Source organism: Myxine glutinosa, chromosome 6 (genome assembly GCF_964187855.1).
Source record: "Myxine glutinosa chromosome 6, kmMyxGlut1.1, whole genome shotgun sequence".
In the NCBI taxonomy this organism is placed as follows: domain Eukaryota; kingdom Metazoa; phylum Chordata; class Myxini; order Myxiniformes; family Myxinidae; genus Myxine; species Myxine glutinosa.
In genome coordinates, this window is record NC_136266.1 from 121,371,539 (window position 1) to 121,387,598 (window position 16,060).

Consider the following 16,060-nt stretch of genomic DNA (forward strand, 5'->3'; position numbering starts at 1 on the left):
GGTCTTCATAATCAACTTCGATGATGGATTCCACGACCTTGCTGATGATTGGAAGTAAGCTGATAGGTCTGTAATCAAGAGGATCCTTTTTGCACATTTTAAATGTAAAACAGTGATGTTGGCTGATTTACAAGCAGATGGAAGAAGACCTCGGGCAAATTGTAGGGTGAAAAGGGTAGAGAGGATGTGCAAGAGCAGCAGGGCAGTTTTTTAGGACACATGAGCAAATGCTGGCCGGTCCAGTAGATGAATCAGATGTAAGGGTTGAAAGAACCTCCAGGAGCAGCCGGGTACAACAGGGAAGGGTGGGCACCGAGAATGAGGTTTGGGGACACAATATTTGGAAGTAAACGCAAGATTGAAGCATTTAGCCTTCTCACGAGTGGAATTAGCTGTGGTGACATTTGAAGTGAGGGAAGGGATGGAAAGGGGAGCATATTCCAGAGACAGATTTAGCAAGGCACCACCAGGTTTTAGAGGAGGGAGACAAGTTTGAAAATAAACTTGAGGTTGGACAGATGTTGTTTTCTGGCTCTCCTGAGAGTGGACACACACTTGTTGCAGACTTTTTTGGAATGCACTGAAATTGCCCTCAGTCGTATATGCCTTCCATGAAGAAAAGGCAAATTATTTCTGAGAAAATTGGCTGCCAACGCTCTCCATTCCTTTTGCTGCTGATCCACAATATCAAACATCATTTGTTGGTACTGCATCTCTGTCGTTTGCTGTGATGCCAGTTCTTCATCATATTTGTAGTGTGTTTCTTCATCGTGGTCCTGGTGTATCTATCACATGTTCCAACATTTTTATTGGGATCCCAATATGTTTCTTCATTGTGGTCTTTGTATGTTTCCAAATCATTAAGGATCATTTTGCACACCCTTTGCCATACCATAGTCTTATGTGAATCCCAAGCCAGTTGAGATTTGCATACCAGATCATATGAGAGATTATACAGCATTTGTTTTAGATAAGGAAGATCTTGCAGAAGGAGAATGGTAAGGGTACTACTTAATATTTAGAAAACAAGGTTAAATCTCAGATTATCTTTCAACTTGTTTGAGAAATGCAAACAATTGGTGAAGCTTGTTTCTGCGGTATGAAATCAATGTTTTAATTTTTTTTTTTTTTTACAGAACCATGCAGTCTATCATCACAACCTTAGTCCTTTGGACAACCTTGGCAGGACTTCTGGTTTTACAATGTGGTAAAAAATGTGTACATGCACACAACAATCTAAAATATGGGTACAAAACTCCATTTATTACACACTGTTACAATACAACTGCTGTGCAATATACATCAGCCACGAGCAGATATACATATATATATATATATATATATATATATATATATATATATATATATATATATATATATATATATATATGTAAACATATAAATATATATATATATATAATATATATACTGTATATGATAAACCAAAAATATAAGAAATTGTTAACTATCCACATAATGGTCTTTAAAAACCAGTGCATTGCCTGACTCTACCTTCCGAAACATGAACGAGGTGGTGGCCTCGAGGAGTTGAATAAGGCACATCAAACAACTGTAGGATTGGCCAAATATGTATAAAAAAGCTCAATGATCATCAAATACAATTTGTACATGAGCGTGAAGAAAGGAAGCCTGAATATCTATCACAAATTCAATTTGTTAAAATTTTCCATGTGCAAGTGCAGGGTGGCCTGAAAGTTTATTTACCCTCCCCAGTAAAGCATTTCGTTCTTGAACTCTTTTAATATACAGGTTTTATTGTGTAGTACTGTACTTACAATAAGTAATCAGTCATTGTATCTGTATGATTGATACAGATACAATGACTGATTACTTTATTGTATAAGTATTGCACAATAAAACCTGTGTATTAAAAGATTCAGGTACAATCAGAAAATGAAAGGGAATACAGTTCCAAGAATTGCAAAGAAGACAAAGAAAAATTACAAAACAAAATACTAACAGCAATTTATATCAACAATTTATTTACCAACCAATTGCTCTGAAACCCGATACAACCCTTCTACTTGCTGGTCCATTGGATCACTTGGTCTTAGATTTTTTTATGCCTCCGCCCCAGAAGGTGGCCGGAGGCATTATGTTTTCGGGTTGTCTGTCCATCCTTACGTCTGTCCGTCCATCCGTCCGTACGGGCTAAACCTCGTTTTTCTCAGCAACCATATATCCGATTGAGACAAAACGTTTAGGGTAGGAGTGACACCCATGCAGAATGTTTTTATGTTAATTGTGACATCATAGGGCATGTGGTATGGCAGCCATCTTGGATTAAACGCAAATAATTAAAAAATATTTCTCAGAAACCGCTGAACAGAAAAATTTGAAACTTAGCACATTGTCAAGTACTCCCAATGGGGAACAAAAGCATGATAATGATGACATCATAGGTGAAGTGGTATAATTCCTTATCCTAAATATCTGAAATTGCATGCACATGATCCATTTGTATTGAAAATATTAAATAAATAAATCTCTAAAACCGCTTACCCTATTGATGCGAAATTTTAGAAATATCATCTAACAGCATTGCTGCATATAGTTTGAAAATGATGATGTCGTAGGTCACGTAGTTTGGCAGCCATCTTGGATAAAAAAACGAACCTTTTCCGATCAACACGTAACTTCACAAACGTGATCCCCTACCCATACATACAGTATGCAGAGTGTACATTTTTGATGTCATATGTCACGTGGTTTGGCAGCCATATTAGCTTGAAAGCCGATATTTAAAAAAATTCCTTCTACGAAAATGCTTCACCGATCGATGTGAAACCTGTCATGGCTGGTGAAAATGTGATACTTCAAAATAGCTGAAGGGATTTAAATTAAACTTGTTAGGACTTGTTTATTGTTAGGACAGAGAACAAGGGCATATACCCATTGTCACGGGCAGGGACGACGCGGAGGCATATTGGCGACACAGTCGCATTTGCTCTAGTTTAGTTCATTTTTGTTCGAATTTGGATCATGGTTGGTTAACCCCTGAAACTTCGGATCCCTGCTCGCCCCTTATTTACCAACCATTTGTTCTGAAACCCGATACAGCCCTTCTACTCGATGGTCCGCGGGATCGCTAGGTCTTATTTTCTCTTTCGGATCAGGGTCCACCCAGGGGATCAGTGAACTCCCAAGAGGGGATGGGGGATTCCCCCAAATCAGCAGTGGTCTGAACTACACCCTCAAGAGAAAGGGATGACTGTCAGCACACTCGGGGCTATTTGTTTTATTATTGTTTGGCTCTTGGCGTTGAAGTTTCAACTCTACAGTATTTGCCGGATCAGAGTTGCCAATTGGCTTATGTTTATGCTGATGTTTTTCATTTATTGTTAATGTACTGTATATTGTTATAATCACCAGTAAAGTGTTTCGAAGTGATATCGAGTGTGTGTGTGTGTTTGTGTGTGTGTGTGTGTGTGTGTGTGTGTGTGTGTGTGTGTGTGTGTGTGTGTGTGTGTGTGTGTGTGCGTGCGTTTTGTTGCTGTTTGTTTGAGCTGTCTACTGGATCTCGTTCAAAGTAATGTGATTGCTTTCAAGATCTATAGACCTCTTACTTGCAATGAGACAGAGAAATGCTTCCAGAGAATGCTGAAAGTGATTGATGGTAAACTATCTCATGGTGATGGCGTCAGCATTTCCATGGTTACAGCAGTCCTGGAGACTTGCGTTTGGAAAAGAGTCTTCGCTTCACTTGACAGTCATATGTTTGATTGCACTGCGACGAACAATCAATATGTTTGCTCTCATGTGCTGTGCGCAAACGTACAGCCAGATCAGAATGCACCATTTGGGGAAAACAGTTCACATAAGTGATCACAGACAGTAACTAGAGCAGCACTTGGTGGAGAGCATACCTCCGCCTGGTGAACAGTTTATGTTTTGTATCCCACTGATATGCCGGATCTGGATTTAGACCTGAACCAAAATCTAATCTGCTTGTTCTTGTAACTAAAGCAACTCATCCCCCAAGTTTAGTCTTAACTCGTCCACAACCGTTTTAAATATCATGTTATATGTCGCTTTTTACCCGATCTCTCAATGTTGAAGAATCACTTCAAAATTAAATAATTATTTTCAGATCTTCACCAAAATCGAATCGATTCCTCCTTGTCAGACACCCAACCTGTCCACCAAGTTTCGTCCAAATCCGTCCACAACTTTTTCAGATATCCTGTTCACAAACAGACATGAGTGAAAACATAACCTCCAACCACATTTTGTGGTGGAAGTGAAAATCAGAAAACAGTTTTCAAAGCTGGTGCTTTTTCACTATCAGTAACTTTTTGTTCCTATTAACATTAGGAATTTGAATTTCGTGTATCAATCTGTGCCAATCTTGATTGGAGATGTTTCTGTTACGAAGTATTGTAAAGTCTTCACAATTATATAAAGAGGTGTGTGTGTGTCTACCAAAGGTACAAAACACGAAGTATCACACACAAAATACCAATCTACTGATGTGGATATATGACCGAGGATGTGAACCCACCATTTGGAGAGGTTCTGGCCTGAAATTACTCCAATATCTGCCGCTCCATACCTCATCCCTCAGATCGGCAGTCTGCAGCCTCCTCACTCTCTACAGACCTGGACAAAATCACAGACTGGTCACACAAGTGGAACATGTCTTTCAATCCTGACAAATGTCACACTCTCCCGATGTCTCTCCAAAAAGACCGACTGGACAACCCTCCCATCTACTTTCTCAACAATCCTCTCCAAGAAATTCTGTCACTCAAGCTTTTGGGTCTCACTATCTGCCATGACCTTTCCTGGGAAAACCACATTTCCAAGCTGGCCTCCAAAGCCAGTCGCTGACTGGGCATCCTCCGTCATGCGTCGTGCGAAGAGGAGCTCATACACCGTCTGGCCACTCTGCCATAAAGCCCAGATCGGTGGAGTGTTGCAGTGATGGTTGTCTTTCTGGAAGTTTCTCCCATCTCGACACAGGATCTCTGGAGCTCAGCCAGAGTGACCATCGGGGTCTTGGTCACCTCTCTTACCAAGGCCCTTCTCCCCCCATTGCTCAGTTTGGCCAGGCGGCCAGCTCTAGGAAGAGTCCTGGTTGTTCCAAACTTTTTCCATTGAAGAATTATGGAGGCCACTGTGCTCTTGGGAATCTTCAATGCAGCAGAGATTTTTTGTAAGCTTCCCCAAATCTGTGCCTCGACACAATCCTGTCTCTGAGCTCTGCAGGCAGTTCCTTCGACCTCATGGCTTGAGTTATGCTCTCATATGCATTGTCAGCTGTGAGACCTTATGTAGACAGGTGTGTGCCTTTCCAAATCATGTCCAATTAATTGAATTTACCACAGGTGGACTCCAATCAAGGTGTAGAAACATCTCAAAGATGATCAAGAGAAATGGGAGGCACCTGAGATAAATTTCAAGTGTCATAGCAAAGGGTCTGAATACTTATATCAATGTGATATTTCAGTTTTTTATTTTTAATAAATTTGCAAAACTTTCTAAAATCCTGTTTTCTCTTTTCCATTAAATGGGGTATTGAGTGTAGATTGATGAGGGAAAAAACGAATTTAAACGATTTCAGCATAAGGCTGGAACATAACAAAATGTGAAAAAAGTGAAGGGGTCTGAATACTTTCTGAATGCTATATATATATATATATTGTAACGGATTTGAGAAGTGTAACGGATTTGAGATGTGTAACGAATTTGAGAAGTGTAACAATTTTGAGAAAGTGTAACGAATGTGAAAAGTATGGTTTTGTTGTGTGTAACTGACCCTCGTAATGTAAAGAATAGTCGTAGCTCGTCCTCTTAGTTAATTCCATAAACCTACACACAGGACACGATATATCCTTTTAAATAGTTAGTCCCTTATTCTCTGTAGGCTAAGGATGTGTTTCCCACTAGTTTGACTCTTCATTGCACCGAATTAAATAAGAGTAGGCCCTCCGACGCCCCATGGCAGCTTCCAAGTGCCAGGTTTGCCACTTTGTTGCAATTGACACTTTAGGCACTTTGCTGCATTTTCATCTGCCGTCCACTTTGCAGCATTTGACTCCATTACGCACGAGGTAACGCCGAAGAAGAAAGGCGGGTCTCCACCTCGTCATAGAGGGGAGGAGTAAGTCGGCCCCGCTCAGCCAACCCAGAACGAGGGGTTTGGCTTGAGAGGGGCGGAGAGAGAACGCTTGGGAGAGGTTCGCAAAGGGTGAAGGGCGGGGCCTATATAACCCGCCGCGGGACGCTCCCCAAAGACATGGGTCCAGGAGATGCGCTGGAGACGAGCAGGTGTGACTGAGCCGCCGTGAGACGTGCCGCGCAGCAGGAAAAGCGGACCGGGGCAACGCAAGGAGCTCACGAGGCAGCAGTATGGAGAAAGGAACTTCGCCCGCGCAGTTTGGGACCAAAGCTCGGCTTCTTGATGGCGGTGCCTTCTGGCCCGACCGTGCCCAGTACCCGCTGAACCTTCCTTGCCTCTAAAAGCCACCCATCTCCAAGCCATTCCTTCCGGCCTGCATTTCCCCGTGTAAGTGTGATCGTCCGTCTGTCTTTCACGTTGTCCTGGGGTTTATTAATTAAGCTTGTATAGGTAAGCTAATGATTTCACTGTGTGTCTGCTCCTTCCATTTTCTGTATATAACCAACTGCTCTCTTTGCCTTGGCTTGTGAAAATAATTAATAAATCCTGTTATTCCTCCGTACGTCTTCTTCTTCTTCCTCTTTACATTCGGTCGCTTTAGAGGTTTCCAAATTGAATACCTGTGGCGCGATTTCGGCCAACGTCCAGGAATCGGGTTAGTCGGGGTAACTGTTAGGGCCGCGGGGCCTCCGCTCGGCAAACAACATCTTAGCCGCGGTCCCGTAACAATATATACATACACTACTGGTCAAAAGTTTTAGAACACCTTAATTATTCCAGTTTTTATTGAAATTTATGCAGTTTAATGTCTCAATGTACTCTGAACTTAAGCATAGAACAAATAAACAATTGGAGATAAAAAAGAAATCATAGAATCATTTTGTTTAACAAAATTTAATTTCATTTTTTGACTCAGCAAAGTAGCCACCTTTTGCAGATATATCCGCCGAACACACTCGTGGCATTCTTTCTACAATGGAAATCAAATATTGTTCGGGAAGTTCTTACCAACACTGTTGCAGAAGTTCCCACAAATGTGTTGCACTTGTAGGTTGCTTTGCTTTCACTCTTCTGTCCAGTTCATCCCAAACCAGCTCGATGGGGTTTAAGTCTGGAGACTGTGCTGGCCATTCCATGATTTGAAGCCTGCCGTCTTGTTCTTTTCCTCGAATGTAGTTTTGACATAGCCTCGAGGTGTGTTTAGGGTCATTATCTTGCTGTAGGATGAACCCCTGACCAACTAGGCGTATATCAGAGGGTATTGCATGGTGCTGCAAAATGCTGTGGTAGCCTTTTTGGTTCAGGGTACCAGTCACTCTGTGCAAGTCGCCGACTCTGGATCCAGCAAAAGAGCCCCAGACCATCACGCTTCCTCCTCCATGTTTGACATTTGGTGTCACACACTGAGGAACCATCCTTTCGCCTGCTCGACGGCGTACAAAAACCCTGTGTGATGAACCAAAGATTTCAAATTTTGATTCATCGGTCCACAAGACCTTCTTCCAGTCTTCAGTAGTCCACTGGCAGTGCTTCATGGCCCAGGCAAGCCTATTTTTCTTATTTTGCCATCTTAGCAAAGGCTTCTTACTGCCACTCGACCTGTCAAACCTCCAGCTTGAAGTCTTCTCTTCACAGTTGAAACTGAGACTTGCTTTCTTCGATCAGTGTTAAGCTGTGCTTGAAGCTGTTGTCCTGTGAGCCGCCTATCACGCAAGCTGTTGACCCTCAGAAACTTGTCTTCTGATTCTGTTGTGCTTTGGGTCTGCCAGACCTCTTCCTGTCAGAGTTTCCTCCAGTTTTCAATGTACTACTTCCTGCAGTGCAATATTGTCCAAATAATGCTTCAGAGGGTGTAATGTTCCAATTGTTCCAATTCTGCTTTTATACAGACAGGGGGTTTGTAATGAAGTAATCAGCAGAGGTTGGGACACCTGTAGGAATTGTTTGCATCAACTTTCAAGGCTTAATTTACTTACATTTCTGCAGAACAGCTGTAAGTTGTTAACCCATGACTTGTTCCCTGAAGAAGGCCTTTTTTTACAATATAACTGTGCAATTTACATTATTTTCCTGTTTTTTCTAACCCAAACTTTTTTTTAACCTCGAGCAGTTTACTGCTTACCTTTGTACCATTTCAGGTTATTCACTGGACTTGAATTGCTTAAATTTCAATAAAAACTGGAAAAATTGAGGTGTTCTAAAACTTTTGACTGGTGGTGTATATATATATATATGTCCTTTCTACCTTTGTATGACAACATAATGATTTTTTTAATGTTGTCGTTTCTCACATTATTAGTATCTTGTTCTTTGATCTTTTTAAACTCCCCATGTCCTTTCTAAGACCTCTCCTATCGTACTACATTTGCATATATCACAATACTTCAAAGGGGTTGAAATATATTGTATAATGTTTTCATTTAATACACTCTTTTCAAAAGTAGAATATTTTGAGTGTATGTTTCATTTTATATTTTTTCATCGGTTCCACTATTGAACCTCCAAGGTGACCGTGTTGACTTATCTTAAGGACATTCGAGACATGGGAAATTATAGCTGTCGGATTATTTGTTGCTCTCTCCATTGTATTTAATCAAATTCATATAATTCATTTACAAACGTTGATATAATTGATTCAAGTTCTGGCTCCATCAGAGTGCTTCAATGGATACTTAAATTTTGTGTTTGTCTTCTAATTTCATTATTTTTCAATACACCCGTTTGATGTCCAAGTTTCAAATATTTTATTCGCTTGTTGTCTCGAATAAGTGATTGTTTTTATGTTTCCCTGTAATGGGAACACTGATGAAAGAGCAAACCGTTGATGCATGAACCCATAAAGTGAAACAGGTCGTGAATGAGCCATATGTCAAAATGATCTCATAGAGCATGATACTTTAAGCCTAACGTGATACTTGTAGCAATTTTAGCATTAAACACCAACCAGTAGTTGTAAAACACCAGAATGAGCAGGAAGGGTTTGCCGGCTATCTGCATGCATTTATTTCTGTTATTCCCATCATATTTTACCAGGAATGTGCTCATGAAAGTAAAATGATGATATATACAGAAATAAATATGGATTAAATAATTGGTAGACATATTTTGAGCTTTATTTGAACAACCAAGGTTAGGGTTGTTAGGATTCGTTTGTAATACAAAGAGCTTACAAGATTAGGGTTGTTAGGGTTAGGGTTAGGATTAGGGTTGTTCGGGTTAGGATTAGGGTTGTTCGGGTTCGGGTTAGGGTTGTTAGGGTAAGGGTTTGGATTAGGGTTGTTCGGGTTAGGGTTAGGATTAGGGTTGTTAGGGTTAGGGTTAGGATTTGGGTTGTTCGGGTTAGGGTTAGGGTTATTAGGATTATGGATATGGTTAGGGTTATGGTTAGAGTTGTTAGGGTTAGGGTTGTTAGGGTTAGGGTTGTTAGGGTTAGGGTTATGGTTGTTAGGGTTAGGGTTGTTAGGATTAGGGTTGTTAGGGCTAGGGTGGTTAGGGTTAGGGTTAGGGTTGTTAGGATTATGGTTGGGGTTAGGGTTAGGGTTAGGGTTGTTAGGATTAGGGTTGTTAGGGATAGGGTGGTTAGGGTTAGGGTTAGGGTTGTTAGGATTATGGTTAGGGTTAGGGTTAGTGTTAGGGATGTTAGGTTTAGTGTTGTTAGGGTTAGGGTTGTTAGGGTTAGGGTTAGGGTTGTTAGAGTTAGGGTTAGCGTTGTTATAGTTAGGGTTCTTAGGGTTAGGGTTAGTTTATAATTCAAATAGCTGACAGGATAGCTTGTCTGGGTTTGTTTCCCATCCTGATTATGAACTGTCACGTTTTTGCTTCATCGGGAGGGCACTTCATCAATAGTGGTCAGGATATATCCCACATTGTCTTTCACAATATTACAAATAGTACGCTGACACCTTGAACAATTTTCAAATTCATGCTCCACCTGCACCATGTGATGAAGTGGCAACCTGTTCAGGGTTGATTCCAAACCACAGCAACGTTCATGAGTTTCAATGAGCACCTTGATGTTCTTTCAAGAGCATGATGTTTTGTCTTCCCATCTGCTCACCTGTTATACAAAGATGTATATGGTGCAAATGTGTTGTTTTGTCTCAAACACATGCATGTATATCCTGCTTGTGCTTATCTGGTTTAACATTGTGAAAGGTCAACCTCTCTAAGTTTTCTCATCCACAACAGCCAAATCAGCGGATTAGGGTTGTTAGGGTTAGGGTTATGGTTGTTAGGGTTAGGGTTGTTAGGATTAGGGTTGTTAGGGCTAGGGTGGTTAGGGTTAGGGTTGTTAGGATTATGGTCCTAACAAAGAGGTATTGACTCTTTGAAATGAAATGAAAGAAATGAAATGAAATGAAAGAGGTCCTAAATCTGCGGTCCCAAACCTCACCCGATCCGAACCTCACACTTCAACTGACAAAGTCTGCTGGTGGTCATCCAATTTAGATGACATATTCTTTATTTTTCTGTGCAATATCTCACGTCATTTGATATGCAAACAACCTGGGAACTTGAATTTGTTTATAATGTAGGCAATACTTCCCAGGCAGCCCCACATTCTAGGATAGCAAGCAGTGTAACCTTGGATTGTCCAAGACTACACCACCTGCTACCCACAGTTTCGGCAGGAATTTGTAATTTGTTTGGGGAGTAGACGGCAACTTGTCTCCTTTTCACTAAACACACCATAACACTGAAATAACATTCACCGAGAACCAGTCCTGGCCAAGGGGACATCCAGTTTAAGTTCTCAGCTGGGCTATGGAAATGGCACACAGGTTAATGCCTCCTGTGGATGGCACACACATTGATACCTCACCTTGCCTGCAAAACACCAGGGTGACAGTTTATAGCTCGGTCAAGATTTGAACCCAGGCTAGACAGCTCAGATGTGAGGGAGCGTACCCGTCGGCTATTCTGCCAGCATTGACCTCACATATTGAAAGGTAAATCAAATTCAAAAGCTAAATGTGATCCAGTTTTGAATAATAAAATCCCTTCAACAGTTACCGGCAGCAAGCTGAGTAAATATCCTGGTGCTTGGATGTCAAGCTGACCTTGGTGAGATAAGAGAAACAGAAGCTCTGGGTTGAAGGAGTGCTTGCTGGTAAACAACAGAGGGTAAAAAACCAATGAAATTATTGCGCTGCAGTTGGACAGACAAGTGAGGACATGGACGAACAGGAAAAGAGAGAGAAAGAGAAAGAAAGAGAAAGAGAAAGAGAAAGAGAAAGAGAAAGAGAAAGAGAAAGAGAAAGAGAAAGAGAAAGAGAAAGAGAAAGAGAAAGAGAAAGAGAAAGAGAAAGAGAAAGAGAAAGAGAAAGAGAAAGAGAAAGAGAAAGAGAAAGAGAAAGAGAAAGAGAAAGAGAAAGAGAAAGAGAGAGAGAGAGAGAGAGAGAGAGAGAGAGAGAGAGAGAGAGAGAGAGAGAGAGAGAGAGAGAGAGAGAAGGAAACACTAACTTGTAAGTAAGAGGGTTATGTTAAGTTGGGTTATTGGGGTTGGAAGATATGGTGCACTGGCTGCCTCAAGTCCTGGAGGGAGTTCTTGTCGGTCTCAGCAAGCACACAGTACCATGGCGCATGCCTTTCGTATCAGTTGTTCGAAGTGTACTTGGTAGCACTGGATTTCCAAGACATGGTGGCCCACGTATGTAAGCCATTCTGTTACGCTGCTTGGGGACAGAAGGCTAGTGGATTTTGTTTACTTTCAAACCGACAAACGACACATTCGAAGCAGCTTCTGGTGCCCTGTCTGCACATTTCAGTTCCTGGCCATCTTCACCTTGGAAACTTACCAGGTGAACCTCTTTGGAGAACTGCGTGGTGTACCAGCCCAAGCTCATTACCTACTCATGGTGTATGATCTCCATTCATCATGGCCTGAAGCTCTGCTTTTGGGGGTCAGTCACCACTCAATTGGTTATTCAAAGGCTTGATTCATGGTTGCCTGGTGAGGTCTCCCGGATTTCATTATCCCAGACAATGGGCCTCAATTCATTTCCTCTGACTTTACAACTTACCTGGCAAAGACAGCTAGCAAACACATCAGAACAGCAGTTGTATGCCATCCTCAAGCTTAATGTAGCTGCGGAGCCCCTCAACCAGACGGTAAAAAAGGGTGTTCGTGCTTACCTGACCGAAGGCTAGCGACTTGAAGCAGCTCTCCTGAAAATCCCCATATACTTCCGTGCCTTAAGAACACAACAGGGGTATATCCATCTTCACTGATGCTGGGAAAGGAATTACAACTTCCGCTCAGTCTCCTTAGCTTTGCCAAGGGTAACCCTGCATCGTTATTTACAGGTTTGCAGGTAGAGACTCAGCAGCAGCATATGAGCCAAGGTTTGACCAGTCCAAAAGGGCCAAACCATTGACATCACAGGAGTTGGACTGGTTGCGTGTCTGGCTGCCCCGACATTGCAACAAGCTCCAGCCTCAAATGGTCAGAACCATTGCAAATTGTTAAGAGGTTGGGAGCAGCCACCTATCATCTGCACGATGGGTCATGATGACATGCGACTCGCCTGAGGAAGGTTCCTGTATCACAAGTCGGGCAAAGGCAGGGGGAGCCATTCTCCTCTTCTTTCCTGGCAGCAGCCAACTGTGATTGGCAATGAGCCCGCAGGCACACCTGCACCTCCGAGGGCTCCTCAAGTTGTTCAGCGACCTCAGAGGGCTTTACAAAAACCTACATGGATGAAGGATTATGTGGTTTGCTTATTGTTTTTTAAAAGGGGAGGGAAATGTTATGTTTGGAATTCACATACATATAATTCATATGTTTGGGAAGCGGCAGGGATTTCATCGAGAATGGAAGTGCCGGTTGGTTGTCAGTGAGGGAGGTGCTCAGATAGACACGGAGTTTGAGACATAAAGGAGGTGCTGAGGGATTATGGGTCTGAGAGAGCACTGGAGGAGAGGCGGTAGAAAGCAGAAAAGACCATGAACATGTCTGTAATGTGAAAGCATTAACAGGCCTTGTACTTCAGCTTTATTATGGGAGATGTCAATTATATTAAGAGCTTTAGATTCCACAGATTCCAGGAATGACAGGTGAGAAGCTGGGGAGCTAGCCCATATGGGGACCTGCAGTATTCCATTGAGCTGCAGCCGAAGGTCTTGTAGATGTGAGTAGTTCAGATTTTTTGTGGAATAGAGGATGCCAAATCTCAGGCCGACTTTGGAGGCAACTTTGGAATGTATTCGACCGAGGAGAGGTAACAGCTGATAGTGGGGCCTAGACGTTCAAGAAATGGCTGCTAATGGAAATTTATAGCTGTATTGCTTTGATGCTCCTTCCAATGTGATGAGGTGAGACTTGAAATTTGTTAAGATTGAATGCTCCATTTATTATACCAGAAAATAATTAATTCCAGATCAGCAGAGAGTGACTCAGTTGCCATGTGCCCATCAGGATGGGATACTGTATGAGATCATGTGGATTTGTCTACAGAAAGGAAGGGAGAGTTAATTTATGGAGGAAATGAACATGACTGGGTCCAAAATATGCTATTAGGGTGCCCCATACTCCACTTTGGAAGAAGAGAAGAGGGTTCCATTAATAGCATGTTACCTGCACAAGTGGAGAAAGTCAGAAAGCCAGGTATGAATGCAGCCTTATGTGTTACAGGTTGTAGCTTCGGTAAGAAGAGCAAAATGCCAGCCTATGTCGAATCGAATGCCTGAGATATTATATCCATGGAGAGTTCCCTCACCTCATATTTGACTTTTATGGTCTCCAACCCCATTTCAAGACTATGATTTCTGCCTTAACTAATTAAGGATGAAAACAAACATGTTGGGATTCTTACAGGGTCCTGTTCTTCACTGTGGCATAGTAACCACGCCCAGTCATAGTGGGAGTATTTGAGTTGCATGTTGCATTATCCAAATTATATATTGCTATATCAACAGAAACTACAACGGCACTCGGTAGAGCATACCTCCGCCTGGCTGAACAGTTTATGTCTTGTATCCCACTGACAGGCCGGATCTTGATTCGGACTTGAACCAAAATCTAACCGGCTTGTTCTTGTCACATAACCAGCTCATCTACCAAGATTATTCATAACTCGTCCATAACTTTTTTACATATCATGTCTAGCTCCGATAAATATGTTTGGCATAAATATCATAACTTATATATCGCTTTTCGCCCGATCTCTCAATGGTGAAGAATCACTTAAAAATTAAATAATTATCGTATCCGAATCCATATTCAGATCTTCACCAAACTCGAATCGATTAGTGCTAGTTACACACCCAACCTCTCCACCAAGATTCGTCGAAATCCGTCCATAACTTTTTGAGATAACGTGCTATATATCGTTTTTGGCCCTATCTCGCAATGGTGAAGAATCACTTAAAGATTCTACTAGCCGGATCCGGCTCCGGATCTTCACCAAAATGTAATCGTTTCGTTCGTCCAAAATGTCACATACTCAACCTCTTCACCAAATTTCGTCCGGATCCGTCCAGAACCTTTTGAGATATCTTGTTCACAGACAAACAGACAGACAAACAGAAAAACAGACTGACAAACAGACAGACAAACAGACAGACAAACAGACAGACAAACAGAAAAACAGACAGACAAACAGACTGACAAACAGACTGACAAACAGACTGACAAACAGACAGACAAACAGACAGACAGGGGTGAAAACATAATCTCCATCCACCTTTGGTGGCTGAGGTAATAATGGGCATGGTAAGTGCATATGACATTAAGGAGTACAAGTTTGAACGAGACGTTAATTTAGTCAGGTCGGTCTCTTGACTGCCATATGGTAACATGTAACCCAGTGCTACCTGCCGCATGGTCGGGTAGTCGGCGACTAAACCGACTACCCTCCCTGGCAGCCAGTGGGTATGTGACTGCGGCACCCTGCAGGACTAAAAACAATACCTGTTAAAGGGCGGATGAGCTCCCTTCGGGATCCAACGGCATTCCAGTAGGGAGATGATTTCTCCTAAAAAAAACCCATATGGTTGGACCGGTTTTTAGGTGGTAGTTTTTCGACAGCAACCGCTCAGGGTGGTACTACCGTTCTGACTTAGGAGCGTTAAAGTGGTGCCCGGAATCATCTTACACTCTCCGTGTCAGGATTGCTCGTCTTACTGTCTCACTCAAACTACAGCTACCGGGCTAGCTTCAATCTCTCTTTCTCGCAAACAAACATCATATCTACTTTCTTCTTTTATTTAAGGCTTTGCCTCGATGAGGGCTATATAGTCCGCGACTGGAGCCTTCAACATTTAAAAAGACATCGATTGAGCTGTATCCTCAACAGTAAATGACATTTTTTGACCATTTCTAATCCACGTAAAATCAAATAAATACTGCGCTGAAGATTCACATCACTAACCCTCTAATTCAACTTACACTCGACCTCAACGTGAACAACCCAGACTCTTAGGCCAAGTTTTTCTGGAATTACCGGAACCAACTGTAAAACAGACTTAGTCTATGCTGGCTATCCAGAGAGGACACATACAGGTCCAAACCAGATTGAACTGGCCTGGAATGATACTGGGACCATTGACCTTGCTGGGCGCTTTGACAGTTTTGAAACATTTAACAGCTTGAGCTTTGAACATTTACGTTCCATTTAGTTTTACTGTATGCAATGAGGCTTTACTGTACACACACAGTTTGGAAGTGAAGGTTCTGCTCATATATTCACTTGCAAATCTGTTTCCAGGTAATAAATAAAGGTTGAAAAAACTTTTCCTTGCGTGATTTAACCCTGAGGCACCGCCACCCTCCTTTATTGATGAAAATGTCAGGGAGAATAAAGGAGAACCTGAATGTGGGAGAAGTGTTGTATTACCCATGACGTCATAATCTTTGGAACAATGAGGTGCTGCTTGATATTTTGGAGCAGGTCAATCAGACCAAGCTGCCCAGCTAAC

The 16,060-nt window shown here is 42.0% G+C and overlaps 1 protein-coding gene across 1 annotated transcript in view; it reads left to right on the forward strand.

Annotated features, from left to right (window-relative positions):
• LOC137413384 (uncharacterized) overlaps window positions 1-16,060 on the forward strand; it is a 43,727-nt gene that overhangs the window by 1,712 nt on the left and 25,955 nt on the right. The window contains exon 2 of the mRNA XM_068098785.2: window positions 1,137-1,207. The gene's annotated coding sequence lies outside the window, so the exon portion shown is untranslated. The remainder of the gene's footprint in view (window positions 1-1,136; window positions 1,208-16,060) is intronic.